Source organism: Chaetodon trifascialis, chromosome 19 (genome assembly GCF_039877785.1).
Source record: "Chaetodon trifascialis isolate fChaTrf1 chromosome 19, fChaTrf1.hap1, whole genome shotgun sequence".
In the NCBI taxonomy this organism is placed as follows: domain Eukaryota; kingdom Metazoa; phylum Chordata; class Actinopteri; order Chaetodontiformes; family Chaetodontidae; genus Chaetodon; species Chaetodon trifascialis.
In genome coordinates this window covers 3,657,512-3,670,038 of record NC_092074.1, presented here as the reverse complement: position 1 = coordinate 3,670,038, position 12,527 = coordinate 3,657,512, and the positions used below count along the sequence as shown (strand labels likewise).

Below are 12,527 nucleotides of genomic sequence, written 5' to 3'. Positions count from 1 at the left end.
GAGGGGATTCCTGTCAAATTCCCTTTGAGTGAAATATCCATAAGTTAGTTTCTTGATTTATTTTGCTTCAGTGATCCGCAGTTACATCTGTGGCATGTGGCCGTGCTGCTCTTGTAGTTACCATCCTTATGCACTGTGTTTGTGCTTTTTGACAGATGACTCAGGATTGTTAAACTCCCTGCCTTACTCTCCTTTTTTAGCCTGGATTTGCATTTGGAACAGGTGTTTATTGCTAAAGACATCACGTTGTTGACTAAGTGGCTTGTGACAGGATGTTTTTCTGGAAAAGTAAAGACTGTACAAGTCTGACAGTATTTTCCTCCAGTCTGAAGACTCTGTCCTGGTGAGGCTGTGAAAGACTACATATAACAGACAGCTATTTTCAGTTTTGGTGCAATCTGAAATTACACCCAGCTTTTAATGGATCCCGGAAAGTTGTGGAATTTCTTTTTTATCTCTGATTTCTGGGTTTGAAAGACAGCAGCAGTGTTCACTAATTTAGATGCATTTCTAAACTTACCACCAGCTTGATTTATCTTCACATTAAAATTTCACATAGTAGAGCCTATCATGATGCTGGCAGGTTTATGTCTGTATATTGTCTCTGTGATTTTTACAAACTGGTGTGTGGTTTGCCACAGGGAGCTACAGTGCAGCTTTAAGACACCAGGAGGCAGGAGTGAGGTTTTCTTCTTGCTTCCTCCTCTGTGGAGCCTCTGGTCTGCAGTCGAGATTCAGCATCAGGGAAACTTGGAATGGTTGTACTGGAGGGCTGAAAGTTGTGAGTTTAAGTTTTTAATAGAGCTGTAATGTAAAATAATGTTTACATGAGACAGAAACATTGCTCCATGGCATTCGGAGATCATGATTTTTTCACTACAATCATATCATAATGGAATAATTATATTGATTGATACCAATATTGATATTGAGAGTTAAAAAACATTAAATACAATTTTTTTCTCTCTTTTCGTCTTTTTTTGATCAGAATGCGGTAAGATACAGTATCTATTATCCATCAGATTTACAGTATAAAAATGAACTCAGTAGTGCTCTCTGGTGGGCAGTTTATGCAACATTGTTTCTTGACTTCCTAAAAAACATCTTTGCTCACTTACAGATACATCTGCAATAAGATGCAATAAGTTGGCCATACCAATTTATTGGTTGGCCTTTAATGCTTGCGAACAGAAACATATTAAAGGCTCTTATAGAATTAAATCTGAGATGCATTAAAGGTAACCAGTGGAGATTTTTTAAACAAGCACTCTAGCTGAAATGCATTGTGTGCATCCTTGAGGCACAAAAACGTGTTAAATCCTTACAGTAGCAGAGACGATTGTGAAGACCTGCATTGTTTACATCCATGGTTCCTTGCGAGTAGTCTTCTTCTTCCTCGCCTTTGTTGGCACATTGCTGCATTTCTTGGCATGTTACCACAGCCAGTGTTGATTGGAGGAATAGCGTGAAACCACTTGCAGGGCTGTGCATTGCTTCACCCACATGTTTTGGCGGGCAGAAGTCTCTTCACACTCCACACTATTTTGGGAAATAAACTTAGTTGCTTTCTTGCTGATAATTAGATGTTCTTTCATGCCTGTATGGTAAACATGAAGTTACGGCCAGCAGATGATCAGCGTAGCGTAGCACTAGACTGGAAAGAGGGGCAAAGCTCTATGTCCTCTGTCCATTGTAAAAAAACGTCGTGCTTTTGCATTCAGTTGAGTGAGATGTGATGGACTATTTCTTGGGATGGGTCAGTGACTTCCTGGAGCCTCTGCTGGTCGAGGTCAAAATTTGCCAATGATATTTATGCTACACTATCCACATTCAGTCAAACTATATCTCCAGCTTTATACTTGTTATTTTATTATGACTCAAAGGATATCTACCAATAGGATGAGGATGCTTTTCTAGTATAGATCAACATGCTTCAAAGTAAGATGAGAGGAATTCACACGTCAACGCGGCAACCGAAACAGATAAAATCACAGTCTGGCATGAAATATAACAAAACAGACTGCAAAATAAAAACAACGAAGGTTGAAAGTCGTCTTGAAAGCAACTCTTGACGTGTGAATGTGAGATCAAACATTGTTTTTGTATCGTAAAAAGGATTGAACATAGTGATCCTCATTCTCCTCAACCTTATATCTACAATATATAACAATCCTGATTGGCCAAGCCACTGTGTAATATATCTCTGGTTTTGGAAAAGCCTTTGGTTCCCTTTGCCCGTATCATTTAAACTGCCAACGTCTCAGTGGCTGCAGTTGAGTGCTCAGTGAGTTGTGGCATCTTTGGTAAACTCTTTGAATTAAATGACAGAGTAGTGAGGGGGTGGAGTCAACATTTAACAACTTTCTAAGCTGCAGATATGCCACTGCATCTCGCCATGAAAGTGGCTGCGACCACAGTGAGGCCTGGCTGCTTTTTAATTCATTTGGATCTTTTTTTTTTCTTTTTTTGGCGTGTCAGAATTAATGCCTCTCTATCTAAATCTGGCCACTGTGAGGTTAAATGTAAAGGGCTACTTAGATTCACATGCTGGTTCTGGGGAGGCTCGTGCTGTGTATGGCAAAAGTGCATAAACATGTAATTAGGATGAGAGATGTGCTGTATGGAAAGCAGCGCAGACAGAGCATGATATTGAGTTCTCCTCAGTGTTTTTAGACACTTCCTGACAGCAGGGTGGGTGGTATTTCTGGGAAGGGTCTGCTGTAACCATTGTTTTGCCCCTCTGAAAGTCTTAACATGTTGCTACTGCTGCACTCCAGACATGACTTAATACTCCTTCAATGGCTTTAATTAACTCTGGTGATGACAGGGATTGTCCCCCAACATGCACAGCCTCTGTTTTCCATATTATCCTGAAACAATGTGCTTAAGTCACATTTGTGTGTCTAAATGTTTCAGAGGATTTTGCACCCTGGTCATCTGGGGAGAGAAGATCAAACATGATCTTTGTTTTTCTGAACTGAACTGAACTTAATGATGAATGTTGGTTATTTTTTTCATTCTTTGACAAAGGCTGGTCATTTGATGGTTTGATACTAGTGATTGCTTGATACTTGGATTTGGGTCCAAATATCAAAACACTGCTTTTTTCAGTTATCATTCACATTGAGAATTATGAGACTGAAACGTGTTTTTCTACAAAATCCTTGCATTTGTTTAACAATAAAAGGCAGATGTTATTTGAGACTTAAAATGATGTGATATTGATATATATTAGATCTATATTCAACTTGTAACAGAAATGCACAAGAGAAACATTTTTGGTTAGGATCTCTTAACCCTGCACTAATTGATTTTTTTGGCCACTTGGAGGCAATATACCAAGCTGACATATTATCATCATATATGGTTAATGTGTTGGGAAACAGGTGCCCAGTTTTAACCAGCAAGGAGATGAGCATTCATGTTTGTGTCCACCTGATGAATGTAAGTCCAATATTCTCTATTTTGGTCTCCACCAACTCAGAGCTGTGAATGATGCTAAAAAGCTCAGAATAGCTGAGGGGAACTACAGAGTGGGCAGTGTTTCCCCTACCATTGTACAGGTCTGGCAGGCCGCCAGGCCAAGGAGGCCCCCCGCCAGGCCGAAACCCCCCCCCCCCCCCAAAAAATCAATATGCCAAAAATAAGCCACCTATCCATTCATTCATAAATCAATAATCAGAGTAACAGAGCACCGCTGCTGAGAGTGCGGGCTTATTTTATGGGATGTTTAAGGTTTGTAGCTAGCCAACTATGGCGCCGCCGAAGAAAAGAAAAAATATTGCGGGTTACAGACAACTTAATATAAAGAAGTTTTTCTGCTTCTCTGGAGCCAATGAAAATAGATGAAGGGAGAGTAACAGAGGCAACTCTAAAAAAAATGACAGGTGCAGGTGAGACGGAAAAAAGGGTAGCAGATTGAGGCAGAAAGAGGGGGGCTGCTCGAGGACCATTACTGCCGCTGACACCTGTCCGACCCCACCGTGATCCAACGGGTGACCCCAGTCAGATTGCCAACCCCCGTCCGATGGGTGATTGTGGGCCCGGTCCGACTGGTAATCCAGTCAAAAAAAAAAAAAAAAAAATTCAGCTAAACACAGAACATCTGGCTGGGATCCCAAATGGCCTAATAACCATAAATACAGCCCTTGGTTGTACCACACTCCCCATGGCAAGTTTCCAATTTGTTGTTTAGCTTATATTTCCGTTCTGATCAAGCTTCTTTTTTTGGTAAACAATAATGATGAAAATAACACAGACAATAGGCTAGTTTTCCACTAGAACCACTAAGGGGTCACTAACCCTAACCCTGTCAAATGTATGTAACTCTGTTAAAATAAAATGAATAAAAAACTTCTATGTTTAATGTTTGTCAAATGTTTAAATTATTTATAACTGATAGAATCTCAATTATGTGTAGGAAATTCCCCACCACAAAGCCTTGGTGAAGTTCTTCTCTAAACCGAGAAAAATCAAGTGCAGCACAGAACAATGCACAGTGTGTGGTTGAAGTGCCAATGTGTAATCAAGCACGTTCCATTTGTTTGCAATAAATGCACTTTATTAAGTCACCCTCTCCTTGTGATCTTGAATACGAGAAAGTCTGGGTGAACAAAAATTTGATTGCAAATATAATAATTGCAGAATTGCAGACTGCTTGCTGTGCCACCTGACTTAATCCAGCTGCGCCAACACACCATCCCATGCGTCTCGTCTGTTTAGGGTTTTTTCGGTGGGTGCCACTGGGCCTGAAAAAAATTCTAGGGGAAACACTGGTGGGTGATAAGTCTGAAATAATTCTGGGTTTCTCACAAGCTTCACATTTCACATTACATTACTGCAACTTTAAATTTGGTTGTTATAGAAATTTCAAGATATGTACTGAGCAGGGCATCTAACAGTTAAAAAAATCTCTGCATTACAGTTCACTCTAAACATATCTTTGGCATTTTTGGTTGGCAATTTTGGTAAGCTGATAGTGGCCAATAATGTCATCACAGCCAATTTATCAATGTCTTGTTAAATGTGTAACAACAAACAGCAGTGCAAGAACTCACAATGCAAAATGTGTTTGGGTTGGTCCCAAAAAAGTTTCATATTTAGCCCTATGCATGAGTCAAATATCCATCCATCCATTATCTATACCGCCTATCCCTTTCGGGGTTGCGGGGGGCTGGAGCCTATCCCAGCTACAATGGGCGAGAGGCGGGGTACACCCTGAACCGGTCGCCAGCCGATTGCAGGGCCACATGCAAAGACAGACAAACATTCACACTCACACTCACACCTACGGACAATTTAGAGTCATCAATTAACCTAATGAGCATGTTTTTGGTCTGTGGGAGGAAGCCGGAGTACCCGGAGAGAACCCACGCATGCACGGGAAGAACATGCAAACTTCACACAGAAAGGCCCCGTCTGACCCGGGGATTGAACCGGCAACCTTCTTGCTGTGAGGCACGCGCACTACCTGCTGCGCCACCGTGCAGCCCATGAGTCAAATATGTGTCTGTAAATGACTGAGGTTTTGTATTTTGCACCCTGGTCTTCCTTGGAAAGAAGGTAAAAAATGACCTTTCATAGACCCTTTTCTCTTTTTTCACAGCTTTGTATTTATGATAAATGTCCATGTAGGGTTTTTCTGGTCACTGCATCTTCTATATTTTCATCCTGCAAATAGATAATTCTGATTATTTAGCACTCCTTGTCTGAAAACAGTGACTTTCAACTGTTGTGTAATGCAGAATTTGTCCCTGTGACAATTCTCACAGTAAAACCAAATGTAGGAATCTGTAGATGAATTGTTGCTGTGTGAAAACCAGATTTTCTTATTTGTATTTTTTTACACCTTGCTCTGTATTTTTCTGTATGTGCACTCTCTTGTCTCTGTTTGGTCCCAAAGAGTTGAGGATTCCATGGCGCCTGAGAGAAAGGAGAAAATAATTGCAGGTTGATGTTCCTATGCCAGCAGGGAAGAGCGGAAGGCAGGAGCTAAAGATAGAATGTTTGAGCTGGGAAGTGACGGTGGTTCAGATTTAACGTTTTAATAAACCAAATATGCCACTAAGAGGCACTTATAGCTTTATGAATGGAAGGACTGAAGCTGGACCTCCTGGCTGAGTGTTAGCTGCAATTATAGGCACCCAAAGACAAAAATCATGGTTGGAAGTTTGACCATCCTGAGGCTAACTGTAATTCAGAATAACAACCAAAAGCCTTCACTGCATCCGTCTGGATTTTCTTCCCTTTTTTTTTTCATCTTGACAAAATCTTGCCCGAGTCATTATGAAATTATGGGAAGGTTGGTCTCATGACAAAGAAGAATTAAAGCCAGAGATGTGGAGTTTCTTGGTTACCTAATCAGATTTTGCACTCATTTTAGGATTTATTTTAGGAGCAGGTAATGGGTTACTTTCAAGCCAATTATCTTAATCAAAGCTGAGTAAGTGCTATAACGACCAGTACTTTTCATTTTTACTGTGCCTCCCACACCACCTCATAATCAGCAGCTTTTACAGGGGTGGTGTAATCTGTCCATCCCAGCAGGTGAAGACAATCTTTAATGTTCTGACACAATTGCACATTTCGGTCTTTGATATGTTATGATATGTTACACATATATTTAATCTTGCCTGGGAAGGATAGAATGGAGGCCCAAAAGGAAGTACAAGTTTCAGATGAGTTAGAAATATAACTGATTACATCAATACAGTCTGTTAGTTACAGTGGAGTGCATGAGCGAGTGAAACTCTTGTAACAGTAGCTTAAATCATTTTAGCTGGCAAGTAAACGCTAACAAAGTTAGTGAAGAAGATGTGCATTCGGACGCTTTTCTATCTGAGCGTCTTAAAATGGAGTGTGTAGATGTGCAACACCTCACATGGAAAGAAACAGAATGGAACACAAAAAGTACTTTCTCCTAACAATCCCACAATGCAATGCACTGTAGTTTATGGATGTGAAAATTACAGTTGTGACTCTACAGCAAAATGATGATGATTAGTAAGAGTCAGAGAACCCAATATACTGTCTATAGAGAAAACTGTTGCGTGTCCGTTATGTAAAGAGCAGTGAATGAGTGAACGGGACGGAGAGATTTCAGACGCAGTCATGGATTCTAATTAGGGTTGGATCGCTTGCATTGTCACATTAGGTTGCTGTCTAAAATGCTGTAGCTACTTTTACAGACACCATGGCAGTATGTCATACAACTTATGAATGACTAGCATCATGTGCAGTGGCTCATGTAGGTTTATTTATTCTGAATGAGTTCATTATGAATGTTAGCTGCATTTACTGTGTAGCTAGCTGAAAGGTTTGGTGCTCAGTGTGTTTAGCTACTCTTTTTAGTGAAGCTAGCTAGCCTCACAGTACTCTCAATTACTCCACTGATGTTGTACACACACACACACACACACACACACACACACACACACACACACACACACACACACAGAGTCTATCATTGCATTCAGCGCGCATGGACATGCCTATCTTATTTTCATAGCCTAAGCATTACAAAAATGAAAAAAATGAGGACTGAGGAAAAGGAAATGTTCCATGGGGATAAAAGTAGAAGAGATAAAAGTGACTAAATGTGTGCCAAGACCGAAAAATAGACCTTTTACAAGACTTGGCAGGTTCACAGCAGACGCAGCCACAACATTGTACATTTGCTTGTGTATTCGGAGATGATTGGCACATTTCTTCTATAATATTCTTGCAGTTTTACAGTGAGAAGTGACATGCTTGTAAACTGAAGGGTTGCTGACCGCTGCATCCTGTTGGCCTGCTCTCCCACGCAGCCTTTACCCTCTGCCTCCATGATTTTTATACTGGGAACTTAACCAATGTACAAGATGTCACACTCCATACTCTAAAGCTGAATGGAGAGTTTTTACTGCTGCAGGGATTCATCCATTGTTGCTAGATCCCTGCTGTGTATGTTGCATTAGACATTTGTAGTATGTTGTATTAGACATTTGTAGTAGTTATAGTACATCCCTCCTCACATCCCTTCCACTCATCCACCAGTGTCTCTGGATAACAGAGGACTCAGGCCTGCTGATTGACTGACTGACTGTGGAGGTGGCGTTAGTGGTGAAAAAGGTGTTGGAGGCCAAACCCAACCTCTTAAACAGCTCAGACACTATTATGTTGATGTTTTTCTGGAAGGAGCGCCAGTGTTTACCAAATTACGCAGAGCTCAAAATAATTATGGTGCACAAAGACAAAAATGGAGAGCAACACTGGCAGCTCCTGCAGACACCATAGGCAAACATTTGAGAGTCATGTACAGTTAGCATTGACTTTTAGACTTGATGGAAACTTAAAGTGAGACACAGAAGGCCAAAATGTGATGGAGTCAGTCTCAGGGGGGCGGGTGGAGCTATACTGACCCCATCACTGAAGGGACAGTTTTGATTGTGCTGTTGTGTTTGATTCTGTCAACTGAACCCAAGGTGGCAGTTCTAAAAGGTTTATCTCCAAACCTTTCTCTGAATTCAAATGAAGACAAATATCAAAGTTCACATCAGTAGAGAACTGGAGTAAATGTATCTGGTTACTTTCATCTCTGACAGATGTTTGATGAAATGGGAAAGTACATTTATTTACTGTAAACTTGTTGTGTTGTCACGTTAAGGTACAGGTCACCTTTTAACAGTGCATGATCCTCTGATAGAAACTCTCATCCTGTGTTTTGCCCTGTTTGCCGTGTTGTATGTAGCTTTTGTACTGTTAGCCAAACACACCGCAGGACTCACTGCACGCCAGGCGCTATGGCTAACTTGCTGTCCTGGATTTTTGGGGCTAAAGTGTGACCCAAAGCTTCTTTTTAGGCTAAGTCAATTTCCTTCATACACTTTCATTTTAATCACTTCAGCTGTGGCCCTGTAATGGCTTTATGTGCATTATTGCAAGTCAACTTATGCCCGTAACTACACTGATTTTCTATTGCATTGCAAATACTGGTGTCTGAATAGAACTGCTGCTGACGTGTTGCTTTCCTTACAAAGAAGGATCCTCAAGATGTCAGAACATTTTACTCACATCTGTCTCTCCAAATTGTGTCTAAAATTTCAGAGGAATCCTTTGATGGCAGAGTGGTCTGGACAGAATCGGAACTTGATTGATGTGTGAAGTTCTTATCCCAGTTAAGGGTCTAAGAGTAAAGTGTGTCAGACATTGTACAGATTGGAAAGCTCTCTGAGACTAATTTGGGATTTGGGACTATATAAATAAAACTGGCTTGACTTGACATTTATTGTGGCATCAAGGAATCTTTTTAATATAAGACTGAACCTTCTCATAGCCATAAATATCATCTCTCCCGAGCTTTTACCTGTTTATTTTTAATTAGCGTACTACCAATGAACTCAGGTCCTCATGTGCAAATATAGTGTGTGCTTGAAAAGGTCTTTATGGTATTGTGAAACCAGTGCTTATCAGCCCCGGTGGCCTGTGTCCTAAATATACAGCAATCTGTGTGGATTTTCTTCGCCGGGCTGTTCTCCTAGCTCAGGTCTGTTGTTGTTTTTGTCGGTTTAGATTTTATTTTAGGTGTTGGGCTGGGAAGGATCCCTGAGAGCCATTCTTAGTATGGTGGGAAGAATGCATAAGGAAGTTCAGAAGCCCTTGGCTCTTTTTTTCCCTTCAAATCAAGAGAAATCCAGCATCCCCCAGTGGAAATGAATAAGAAGCAAGTCACGAATAGCATTTATCTCAGGAGCAGTATAAATATCTTTGGTTTGATCTTTACCACAGCTGATGAATAGATAGTACAAATGGACATGAATTTGGATGCAGTGAAAGCTATTAAGTCCATTAGGGTGGTTTAAATAAAACTTAATATGTTCCCCCAGAGTAAATATGCAAAATCTGCTGCATCACAGAAAAGGCAACAACTGGATTTGGATCAGCATCTAAATAGATCTATTTTATCAGCTTTGTTGTAAAATATTTCAAATCGTTCCACACTCCCTCTGTAGCTTTTGGCTGCACTCAGTTCAACTGTTCAAAAATGAAAAAACAACATCAAAGTATGTGTTGTTTATAGGGATGCTTGAGAAAGAACACAGTGAGGCTGTGGAAGAATGATACAAAGCTCAGGCACCACAGTCATTCAGCTGTGCTCTGACATGTAAACACAGTCTGACTGTTCCTGCTCTTTCCAAAATGGGGGTTTCATGTTTCCAAAAGTTACTGCTGGACAGTTTTATGGCCTTGAATCTGATGCTGTTGACACCAACACGTAGTGTAATTTGCAGAGTACTGTGCCTGAATTCTCTTTCTCTTTGTGCTGCACATTTGTGGAAAACAGTGGAAATGGAGCAAAGATCAAACATGCAAGAATGGATTGATAAAGAAAAAAAGGCAAAACAGTAGGCTCTTTTTAAGCTGCAGAACTAAGACAAAAGTTGAAGACTAAGGCTTCAGTGTGCTTGAAATGAACTAGCTTGTATGACGTGTCACCCGCCCACGTCAAAAGGTAAGCGTGTTTATACCAATTCTGAACGGCCACATTTCAAGGCAGGGTGAAAAGCTTGTCATCAAATCTTCCTCCTGCCTCCATCACACTGCCTCCTTGGTCTCTCTCCAAGAACTCTGTCTTATTATGTCTTTGTAGTCTCTGCACAATGAATTTTATAGATGGTGATAAGGGCATGTTGTTGGTGAGTTGAATAATGATGGTGACGAAAAAAGAGCTTGAAAAAGAAGTTCAAATCCTGGCTTACCTGCCCACCTTCACACACCTTGTGTGTAAGTAGACCTAATCCATTTAAGCATACTGAAGCCTTAAGAGCCCAGTTACACCAGCTTTTAATGAAAGTAAAAGTGAAGATAAAAGTTTTACCTTGATTTGTAGATTAGGTTGCAAAGACTTTCAGCTTTCAGTTAGATTTTGGTGACCTTTGACATGTAATTTCGTATTACAAAGTAACTGCAAGCCATCTTGACAGCACTGACCTTTGAGGGAAAGTCCAAAATGGTGGAAGCCATCATAATAACTGTGTTGCACCATCTAATTTTAGACGGACACTCGTAAACTTGATCCGCTGCAGTGTACAGTAAAAAAAATCAGAAGAAAAGTGGAATGGTTTGCAGTCAGTCATGAGACAGGGGTGATAGTAAACACACTGCTTGGCGTAGTATTGTGGCTAGCAGCTAGCAAGCCTAGTGGATTATTGTGACTATGTCACCGTGCTTCCAGCTAAGCCTTCAGTCCTCGTTTTGTGAGGACATGCAGGTAAATTTTGCACGTGTGACCAACGGCATCAGACAAAAGATTTCTGTTCTTCAGTTGATATGAAGGTTATTCTGCTACCACCTATAAAATTATTATGCAAGCTATCCTGCAACATTTCTTGAATAGCCAGTCAATCCCATGGAGGATTTGACTCATGTTTTATAGAGGGGGCTGCCTGCACAGCTCTAATGACCACTGGTTAGATGACCTCAGCCACCCCTCTTCTACACTATAATTACTGGGAGGACATTAAAGCCACATTCACTGAGACTTCAGAAAGAAAATCAAAACAATTTTTTTGGACCATTGGCTTTGTGTGTGTGGACAACACACAGCACATGTGATGCACGCTTGAAGGAGAAGACTAAGTAGCTGCTGCTGCTGATAGGAACTAGTGACAGGAATTTTATCCTAAACATTTTTTAAACCCCTGGATTTGGTTTGGTTGAGAGATGAAAAGTACAAGAGCATTTCATTTGCAATCTGCACATGTGTGAGTCAGATGCTAATTTAAGCAGTATAGGTGGAGCAACTGAGAAAAAGTAATACTTAATTATCTCAGTAAACGAGGGGACAGCCTTGGTGAAGGGACATGTGCACTGGTTTTTATGGTAATCCAGCAAATCCAAAATAAGATGGCTTTAAAGTCAGCAGTTTCATTTCAAACGTAGTATTAAGCTGCAAAAATACCAAAATGCTCTCATCAAATCCACCACGTCTCCGACCACTCATTCACCTCAGAGTCCACTGCTAAATTGACTGCTGAATGTGTTTAGTTCTACACAGAGTAAATGTCCTGAGCTGTCTGATAGCCTGGCTGCTTCGTGGATGCAGTGGAGGCTCCCTTAACCATAAAGCCGTGGTTTTGTGCTTGATTCTCCTTCTGCACAATAAAATCTCTTTGTAATTTTGCAGCATTTTCCACAAATCCCTGTCTTGTACGCAAACTACTTTTCTAGAGACAACTTATCACCCGGTAGTCTGTCATGTTATATACCTTTACAGTCCGTTATTAGAATCATTCACAACGCTGTGACTTTGAAAGTTGCATCACCACAGTCATCCCAGTTTTGTCACTATGGATGGTTTTTCTATACATTACACATAGTTGTCTTACCAAGGGAGCATATACATGTGTCTTTTGTATGTTGACATAGCAACTGTGTCCATGTTTTTACAGCTTCATAAAGATTTAAGTTAGACGATGAAGTCATCCATGCCACAAGCCTTGAACCTTAATTATTGTGGAAAGAGGCAAGTTAATTTGATGTCTTTGTTT

General features: G+C 40.6%; 1 protein-coding gene across 1 annotated transcript in view; it reads left to right on the top strand.

The window, feature by feature from the left end:
* The window catches only part of nt5dc1 (5'-nucleotidase domain containing 1), a 60,199-nt gene that overhangs the window by 9,783 nt on the left and 37,889 nt on the right, over positions 1-12,527 (top strand). The window lies entirely within an intron of this gene.